The sequence below is a fragment of the Lupinus angustifolius genome, unplaced genomic scaffold, assembly GCF_001865875.1.
Source record: "Lupinus angustifolius cultivar Tanjil unplaced genomic scaffold, LupAngTanjil_v1.0 Scaffold_5_181, whole genome shotgun sequence".
NCBI lineage: Eukaryota > Viridiplantae > Streptophyta > Magnoliopsida > Fabales > Fabaceae > Lupinus > Lupinus angustifolius.
In genome coordinates this window covers 29167-39904 of record NW_017717392.1, presented here as the reverse complement: position 1 = coordinate 39904, position 10738 = coordinate 29167, and the positions used below count along the sequence as shown (strand labels likewise).

The window sequence follows — 10738 nt, the reverse complement described above, 5'->3', positions numbered from 1 at the left end:
TCATATCACTTCACAACTTGTTATTACCCATTGAACCTATTTCTTGGGATCTCCAGTCAGTTAGCTCGGGTTACCATTATGAGTGACCCTCGTTCTAAGGGCAATAGTCACATACTCTTAGAAGTATTATGGATTTTCTATCTAGCTAGTCCTTTCGTCAAAGGATCTGCTAAGTTATTCTCAATGCGTACATGATCCACTCTAACAACTCATGTAGAGAGTAATTCTCTAATGGTGTTGTGCTTACGGCGTATTTGTCGCTTCTTACCGTTATGAAAGCGGTTCTCAATTTTTTGTTGTTGCAATAGCCGTGGTACTATCACAATGGATTAACACAACTGGTATATGTTTTTTCATAGGGGAATCTCTACAAGCAAACTTCTCAGCTAACTTGTTTCTTCATTAGTTGTTGCTAATGCTATCATCTCAACTTTCATAGTGGATTGAGATAACATAGTCTGTTTCTTGTTAGACTCTAGATAGTCCATCTCATCATTTATGGTTTCTCGCCACAAATCAACATCCAAAAAAACTTCTTGGAGAGTTGATCGATTATCCTCCAATATATAGACCATATACTCAGGTCTATACTCTCTAACAATTATTGCTCTCTTACTTCTTCTATGTTCTATTTCAAACCTTCCATTTTCTATCATTATCTCTAATCACAAGTATGTGACTAGTTGATGTGCCCCCACTATTCCTCAATTTAAAAAGGAGTTTTTTCTCATTAAAGTCAACATCGTTAGACTCAATGATCATTTTGTGTCAAGGTCATAATGCCTATACACAATACTGTTTATATCATACCCAATGAATATATATTCATATGCTCTCTGAGTTTAACTCTCTAGGGCCATACCATCAGAAATAATTTCATGAGCAATTTTATATATCTCATAGGACTGAGACTCTACTGATTTATTATCAGTCATTTGATACTTGAGGTAGTGATAACATCATATATATATTTTATCTTAACTTCATCGGTATCATATTTCTTTATTTCTCAAGTGCATACCAAATTAATTTGGCACACTTGTATGGGTTGTAGTAATCATACAGATCATCAGACAACTCATTCAGAATGAAGTTCTTACATAAGTAATTACTTTTATTCCAGAGAGCTATTTCAATAGCCAGTTTATGCCTTTCATCTTTTTCAGCCTCATCCGTCAAACCGAAATGACTTGTTCAGGTCATAGTTGTTCGGTCCAGTAATATTATCTACGAATGCCATTGTAGTAAGAACGTCTTAAAATTGTTGTTATCGTAGCTTGCAGCAATTCTAAATGGCACGAAATAATACTTACTGGGTGAGTCACGACCAAGTCGCTCTCTTTAAGATGTTTCGTGGCACTGCCCAATATATGCAAGCAGACTATCAATCACGTCGTCCCTAGGATAAAACAGCTCATATCTCTGTTATCGAATTCTTACTGCATTGTAAGAACCGATCTCGAATACACCCATCACAATATGGCTACCAGTGCCAATTCTCGAAATTACCCACAATATGGCTACCCGTGCCAATTCTCTTCCCACAATACTGACCACCAGTGTCAGTTCTCGAAATGCCCACAATATGGCTACTTGTGCCAATTATTTCTCTCAATACTGACTACCAGTGTCAGTTCTCGAAACTCCCAAAATATGGCTACTTGTGCCAATTCTTTCCCCCAATACTGACTACCAGTGTCAGTTCTCGAAACTCCCACAATATGGCTGCCTGTGCCATTTCTTAGTGCCACGGAAAGAAAGAGGGAGAAGTTTGCCGGAAATGCATCGGCGGAAAATATGAGGGAGAAAGAAAAAGTTGAATGAAAGCTCATTCAACTTGGGGCAAGAAAATATGAAGGGAGAATGCTTCTATTTATAGCTTGGGATTTTTTCCATGTTCATAGTTTCTCCAATGTGGGACTTTATAGTTATTTTTTTCTTTTTCAAAACTCTTAAATGTGGGACTTGAGAGTTGTTTTTTCAAAACTCTCCTATGTGGGACTTGGGTGTTTTTTATATTTCAAACCTAAAAGTTCCCACTCATCGTTTTCAACAAACCATGTTCCAACACCATTACTATTACTTACCATAAAGTCAGACTCATCCCTCACCATTACTATTACTAATCATAAAATCATAACATCTTAAGTCACATCCTGACTATTACTAACCACAAAATCAGACTTTCACCCCACACCATTATTGTTAATAACCATAGAATCATAATATCTTGATTCACTTTCTGAATATTATTGATCACGAAATCATTTTTCCACCCCTCACCATTACTATTACTAACCACAAAATCAGACTCCCCCCTCACCATTACTATTACTAACCACAAAGTCATATCATCTTGATTCACTTCATGACTTTTATTGGCCATAAAATCAGACTCTCTTCCTCATAATTACTATTTTTAACCATAAAATCATATCATCTTGATTCACTTCTCGACTATTACTGATCACAAAATCAGACTTCCACCCCTCACCATTACTATTACTAACCACAAAATCAGACTCCCCCTTCACTATTACTTTTACTAACCATAAATTCATAACATCTTGATTCACTTCCTGACTATTTCTGACTGCAAAATCAGACTTCCACTCATCACCACTACTATTACTAACCACAAAATCAGACTATCCTTTCACCATTACTATTATTGTTGGTGCAGCGGAAGCGATCGTTACGCAGTGTTGGCCACAAGCAATCAAATAAAAGGCATAGAATAAATATAAGATAAGAAACAAGAGAATTTGTTAACGAGGTTTGACCAATTGTGCTTTCGTCCCCGGGAGCGTTGAGCGGGTACCAAAATTTTACTAGAGAATAAGGATTACAAACACTAGCACACTCATGGGCGCAACTGCCCATGAGGCTTTTCTATTTAGTGATTATATCTGGTGCACATCATAACAAGGTACTTGAGTCTAATATATAACATTGATATTCTACTCTATTATAATGTTATGCAATATGAGACTTCATATAATAACATATTAAAACATCCGAACATTCTCCACCTTGATTGAAATAGATGGATATCTCGCTCCTTAGGAAATCTACACAAGAATCTTCATCTTAGCGAATATATGACTGTACCTTGCTCAATGTCTAATTCTCTTTAATTGCTCCCCTACAACATAGACCTTTTGAGTATCCTTGACAATGTTATCAAGAGCCTAACTCTCCAAACTTGTAGTGCAGCTTCTTGTACCGCCATCAAATGGAATACACGACCTAGCCACCTATTGCTAGAAAGTCTTTTGATATATTGGAACATTTACACAAAAAGCTCACCAACAATTGTCATCTTCAATACTCAATCAACCTGAATCTTGGAGCTTCCCTGAAAAGCCTCAACCGCTACCACAATTGTCTACTCCAACAATCCTAGTTCAAAAGAACTATCATACTCCACCATAAGTATTATACTCATAACACACACCTTGCATCAATGCTAACTAATGTTTGTGTCACATCCTTGCATCCAAGTCAATGCTCGTTTTATAACTTGCATCAAAGCCAATGCTTGTGTTACACCCTATATCAAATTCAGCCATCGTCTTTATGCTTTTGTGAATCTGCTAAAAATTCACATCCTTCACTATGACATCTCAGACATGTCATTAGGATATTCCACTTCTCATCTCAAATGAGAACATTTTCTCAACATCTAGAGAGATATTGTCACCACCTGTCTCTGGGTCAAACTCAACACATGAGTCCCTATCTCCACCTTGATCCTAACCCATTACATGAACTTCTGGGTTCTGGATCAATGTATATTGCCCCCATCACAGTTTCACCATATTTTCTTCTCATTCAACTCATCTACTTTATCCTTACGCAATACATTTGACGCACCTTGTCTAGCCATCACGCCTTCACCCTATTTAGCCATTATCTAGCGCTTGTTTATGGGGTTCGACCAATTGTGCCTACGTCCTCGAGAGCGTTGAGCGGCTACCAAGATATTATTAGAGAATAAGGATTACAAACTCTAGCACACACATGGGACCACCTGCCCATGAGGTGTTTCTATTTGATGCTTATATCTGGTGCACATTACAACAAGGGACTTGAGTCCAATATATAACATTGATACTCTACTATATTCTAATACTAGACAATATGGGACTTCATAAAATAATATATTTCAACCATTCCCAACAATTACTAACCACAAAATCATAACATCTTGATTCACTTCCTGACTATTAGTGGCCACAAAATCAAACTTTAACTCATCACCATTACTATTACTAACCACAAATTCAGACTCATCCTCACCATTACTATTACTAACCACAAAATCAAATCATCTTGATTCACCTCCTAACTATTACTCACCACAAAATCAAACTTCCACCATTCACCATTACTATTTCTAACCAATAAATCAGACTTCTCCCCTCACCATTACTATTACTAGTCACAAAATCATAACATCTTGATTCATTTCCTAACTTTTACTGACCACAAAATCAGATTTATACCTCTCACCATTAGTATTACTAACCACAAAATCAGTCTGCCCCCCTCTCACCATTACTATTACTAACCACACAATTATATCATCTTGATTCACTTCTTGACTATTGTTGAATATAAAATTAGACTTCCCCTCTCACCATTACTATTACTAACCAAAAAATAATAACTTCTTGATTCACTTTCTGGCTAAAAATTCTACCACCTTTTTGTAACTCATTAGAAAGGAAGGTTTCAAGACCTTAGGGCTTTCCATGGAGGGACTTAATTTTCTATTCTCCATTATTTTGGTTATCATGAACATGAATAATTAGTTTCTCTTTTGTTGGGATACTTTGATTCATATTTATATACTTCCATTTTTGTTCAATGATTTCTATTTTTTATTTTTATTTTTATTTTTTGCTTCACCACCTACAACAACATGTAATATTTGATTATGTGGTGCAAATCATATGCTTGAGCATGGACTAGAGCATCACTTCTAGTAGGTCTAATTTGTTAGATTGAATAGTCAATATGCCATCAAAGCTTATTAGAAGTCACTTTATTAATTGTTCAAGGAATTGAAGGTTAGGGAATTTAGATGTCGATCTTCTTATTAGAATGCTAATTATATTAGATAAAAATGATATTGAATAAATGAAAATATAAATAATTTTGGTAAATTAAACCATTCATAATGATGATTCCAAATTAGTTGAAAATGTAAGAATTTCATTCACGTGGAACGATGTTAATTACAAAATGGGTAGGCACATATAGTTAACGATATATAAGGAAACCATCTATAGTTGGATAATTTCAGCAACAAAAAAGTAAAATTATTAAAAGTTTAATACTTTTTGTACAATGTAAAAATTTATATACAATCAGTATATTATATATTATTCATTTATATTACTATCATAATTAATTTATAAATAATGTTAATTGAAAACGTAATAATTGTTCACATTAGAATTATACAAGAATTTTTCAATACTAGTATACATTGTTGGGAGTAGAGCTGACAATGAATCGAACAAATTCGTATTCATTTGAAACTCAATTCATCATTTAGCTCGATAAACTTGATTCATGAACCAAATGAGTCAAACTTTAGCTAAAAATTGAGCTTGTTAAATAATCGAGCCTAACTTGAATTTGATACAATTCAACTTGTTAGGTTCATGAGCTAATTCAATATATTTATTTATTTATTTATTTATAGATTTATATATATAAACTAATTTTTATGTTTACTTATTGTTATTATATATATAAATAAACAATGTTATATTTATATAAAACATTTTGTAATATTTTTAAAAATGAATTTGAGTTGTCTAAATGAACCAATTCGAACTGAGCCAAATAGTTCGTGAACTTCAATCGAGCAGAACTCGAGCTAAAAAAATAACTCGTATTAAACTCGAGTCAAGTTTCGAACTGAGCCAAACCTTATCGAGCTGAACCGAGCTGAACTCTAGTTTGAACCAATTCGCTCGTTTCTAACCCTAGTTGGGAGATTGATTTGGGTTTCTTTTGATATATGTTTGGCAGGCATCAAGAAGAAATTGTTGCAGAATAATGAATTCAAACAAGAAAGGAACCATGGTGATAGATACGGGTATGTGTAATGAAGGTGAGGAATGTGAAACATAGTTGTAAGCAGTGTTGTTAAAACCGTACAGGTTATCAAACCGGTCAGGATATTGGTATAGTGGTACAGTGGTTCAACCGATGGTTTAGTAATTAAACCGCATGCCGGTTAAACCGGACATACCTACTTATATATATTCCAAATAGGTACTCAACTTTATAATCCATATTCATAATCTACTCAAAATTCACATAAATAAACAACTTTAAGTCTTTAACAAATTCAAAGTCTAAATTACAAAACATATATCAATCCAAAAGTATCACTTAACAACCGCAAAATATAAATAAATGACACAAGTTCACAACTCACTCTACAAAACAAATAAATTTGGAGTTTTAACATTTAACACTAAGGAGTTAAAGTTGTCTCATATCAATATTATATTTTTGCACAAAATCCTATCTTCAGACAGTACTCCAAGATTAGACAAATGTCAGTGAGATTACACACGAATTTTAGGAACCAAAAGGTGTAATCTAAGTATGCCTTGGAAATATGTGTCTTGAAGGGTAAGAAAGATAGGTCACTTTGTAATGAGTTAATAAGTTTTTAAGTTTTTTTTTCAAAAAATAAATATGAGTATAAACCGGTCAATTTAGTGAAATACTGACCGGTTTTACCAGTTTTTGATCGGTTTTAACCAGTTTTGATATTTGGCCGGTTCAACATCTGTACCGTACCGGGTATGGGACCAGTTCACCAGTTTTCCAGTTGAATCGGCCGATACGGTACAGTTTTTACATCATTAGTTGTAAGATGTGGTGATATGTCATCATGTTATGTCATGGAGTTTCTTATATGCTTATTTGTTTAATGTTTATTTATTGAGTAACTCCCTCAGTAAAATTTTGTTATTTATTGGATATGTGCTTAGCGTGTTACTTTACAATTTTCACATACTATATTAATATTTTTCTTCTTTGAAATATAAATCCTCCTTCTTATTATGGACATGGTACTTGTAAATAACTTGTTATTGCTAATTATGGATTTGCTACCATAAAGTAACATGAGAACATTCTTTTTCAACTTTCTATGTTAAACATTATCTTCAATTACTTTTATATGGAATGGGTGATGCAACCATCTAATTGCTTGATTAATTGTTAACTAAAATGTTTGTGGATAGGATTACTACTTTTTTTCATAATTTCCTTTTTATTAATAAGTTAAATTTATGTCACCGAAAAAAAATGTACTTACATAAGAAAAAACCGAAATTTTCGTTAAATTTTATATAAGGTAAATTTATGTTACCGAAAAAAATGTGCCCATATAAGAAAAAACCATCTACATGCAAACATATAGTACCGATAAATAACAAACTAAAAAATAATCATCTACATGTAAACATATAGTACCGATAAAAAACAAATAAAAAATCATAGTTAAAAGAAGAAAACAATAAATTTAATTACCTTATACAATGAACTTAGATTAGGAATCACTCTTCTTAGATTAGGAATCACTCTTCTTAGATTAGGAATCACTCTTGGATGATATTGAATCACTCTTCCAACTATGTGACTTATGATTCTCTGTCTTGTGCTAAAAAACACTATTCTATTTCTATTTCTTCTGTCATGACTCCTACTCATTATAAAGATGTCATCCTTCATGATTATTGGAATAAGGCTATTCAATATGAGCTCATTGCCCTTAAACACAATAATATCTTACTCATCACTGATTTGCCAGAAGATAAAAAAGTTATTACTTGTAAATGAGTTTTTAAAATAAAGCATAATTTTGATGGTACCATAGAAAGGAACAAGGCTACATTGGTAGCCAAGGGATATATCCAATTGAGGGAGTTGGTTACCTGGACACTTTTACTCCAGTGATGAAAATGAAGAAGTCTACATGAAACCAATGAAGAAGTCTACATGAAACCCCCTCTTTGATGGTTCATCCATCAACTAGACATTAACACAACTTTTCTTCATGGATATTTGCATGAAGAAGTCTACATAAAACCCCTTCTTGGCCTTATCCTCGCTGAAGTTTTAGTTGGCTCTGGATATCACAAATGTCATTCTGATCATTCTTTGTTCACTAAATCTAACAAATCTCCTTTCACTGCTATATTAGTCTATGTGGGATGATCTTGTTTTATTAGGTAATTCTCTGCCTGAAATACAAACTACTAAGGAACTTCTTCACACAAAGTTTGGAATCAAGGATCTTGGCACCCTCAAATACTTTCTAGGCATGGAGATTGCCAAGTATTCTAAAGTGATTTCCCTTTACCAAAGAAATACATCCTAGATTTGCTTTCGGAAACAGACATGCTTGGAGAAAAACCTTCCTCCACACTAATGGACTACAACAACAAATTTCATAGCAGTTCATGTTCTCTTCTCACAGATTCCAATCCATATAGAAGGCTCATTGGGAAGTTTCTCTACCTTACCAATTGCAAGAGCAGACATAAGCTATGTCGTTGGCCACTTAAGTTAATTCATTCCCTCTCGCACATGTCAACATCACCAAGCTGCAATTTGAATTCTCAGATATCTCATTCCCTTAGTCTCTTCTTCCCTGCTAGCAGTTCAACAATTATCAAAGGTTTTTCAAACTCAGATTGAGGAGCTTATTTGGACACTTGCAAATCTGTCATAGGATGGTGCTTCTTAGGTTTCTTCCTTATCTTAGGGAAGAGCAAGAAGCAGACCACTATCTCAAAATATTCTGTTGAAGCTGAATACAAGGCTCTATCCATGGCCTCTTGTGAAGCTCAATGACTCATTTCCCTTCTTTAAGATCTTGGTCTTCCTCAATCCACACCAATTAGTTTGTAATGTGACAACAAGCCTGTCCTCCACATAGCAGCTAACCCAATTTTTTACGAACATACCAAACACATTGACATGGATTATAATATAGTTAGAGAGAGTTCAGAATGGCACCTTGCATCTTCTACCCATTTCTTCACAATTCCAACTTGCTAATATTTTTACAAAACCATTACCCCCTACACCCTTCAAATCAAAGCTTTCCAAGCTTGGCATGCTCAATTTTTACATGTCAGCTTATGGGGGCTATCAACATTCACTACTATCCCAATAGAAGCCCAAGAACAAATGGAATCAGATCCAACATAAGTCATTGTGTTTTGGCGAGAAAAACTATTTTTACAGTTTTAATAGTTTTTTAGTTAGCTTATTTCTTTTATATGGTTTTTCTTCTTCTTCTTCTGGTTTTCTATATAAGTATCTATTCATTATTACTTTGTAAGCGAGATAAATTTTTCTTCAATAAAGATTTACACACAGAGGTATTATTCATAGTTCTCCCGAGTTTTGACATATTGCTTATTGCTTCATTGTTCATTCTCTTCTCCAAACATTTTTCGTTGCCATACAAAATATCTTTTGTGTTCTTTCGTGCAATTATCATGGAGATCAAGAACTTCTACATCAACATCTGCATGTTATAGGAGAGAAAGTGCAGCCATCTCTTTGTTCGACCATGGCTATCATTGCCAAATGCTAAGTGCTTACTCACTCATCTTTCTTTTGTTTCATTATTTTTTCTATTGACATGTGTGAGTTGGACTGTTAATTTTTATAAGAGTAAATACTAATTTCGGTTCTTCGTACTTTTTGAGCTTAACATTTTGGTCCTCAAAAATTAGAAAACTCAAAATGGTGTCCAAAAATTTAAAATGTGGGTCAAATTAATCTTTATCAGATGTTATAAAATATGTTAAAATAGTCTAATTTTACCCACATTTTAAATTTATGGGGATCATTTTAGTTTTTTCATAATTTTATAGACCAATTTGGTACGATCAAAAAATATGAGAGACAAAAATTGATATTTACTCTTTTTATAATTTTTGCATTCCAACACTAAGAATATCAAGAGAAGTATAAAACTAGAGAAGAAGGAAAAAACTTAGCATTGAGTATGATGATATACCTTATTATTTATGCAAGTGGCATGTGATTATAATTTGGAGTTTAAAATTTACGCTCTAAGTTTTTTTATAAATGTCAGTATATCATCCACAATTGATTTGTATTACTTCTGTTTGAGAGTCGATGATAATTAATATATGAATAGTGGATAATTATTGATAGAATATAAAAAACATTTATACTTTTAGTATATACATATTAAATCCGATAATTTGTTTTTCTATGCCATTATCAGCATCACATAATTAATATTATTACACCTTTTGGTCTATTGTGGAAGAAAAAAAATAAGAAAGTCAACTCATAAATTGTCTGAGCAAAATTACAATACCATATTCATCCACCATTGGATTGAAAGAAAATTTGGATATAATATTCTTAATTTCTAGAAATTTAATAGTAGTAATGGTCTGATTGAGAAAATTTTAAAAGGAACATTCGTAGGGTGAAACACATATAGCTAAGTAATTTTTGTAATTTTGCTTTGGGGAATTCTTGAGTTGAACGACTTTTGAAATACCATTGAGCGAAATTCTTGAGCTCAACAAATCTAAGGCTGAATGAAATGGGCGATCAAATTTGTTGAGTGCATTATGTGTGTTGAATGAGTTTACATGGATTTCTACAACTACAATTTTTGATTTTCTTGGCTTTCGGTTTTTAG

General features: G+C 33.3%; 1 long non-coding RNA gene across 1 annotated transcript; it reads left to right on the top strand.

The window, feature by feature from the left end:
* Positions 1-5411: 5411 nt before the first annotated feature.
* Positions 5412-7004, top strand: LOC109337379. The gene is made up of 3 exons (XR_002106445.1): positions 5412-5506; positions 6014-6164; positions 6908-7004. It is a non-coding gene; the product is annotated as an uncharacterized LOC109337379 (long non-coding RNA).
* The last annotated feature ends 3734 nt before the right edge of the window (positions 7005-10738 follow it).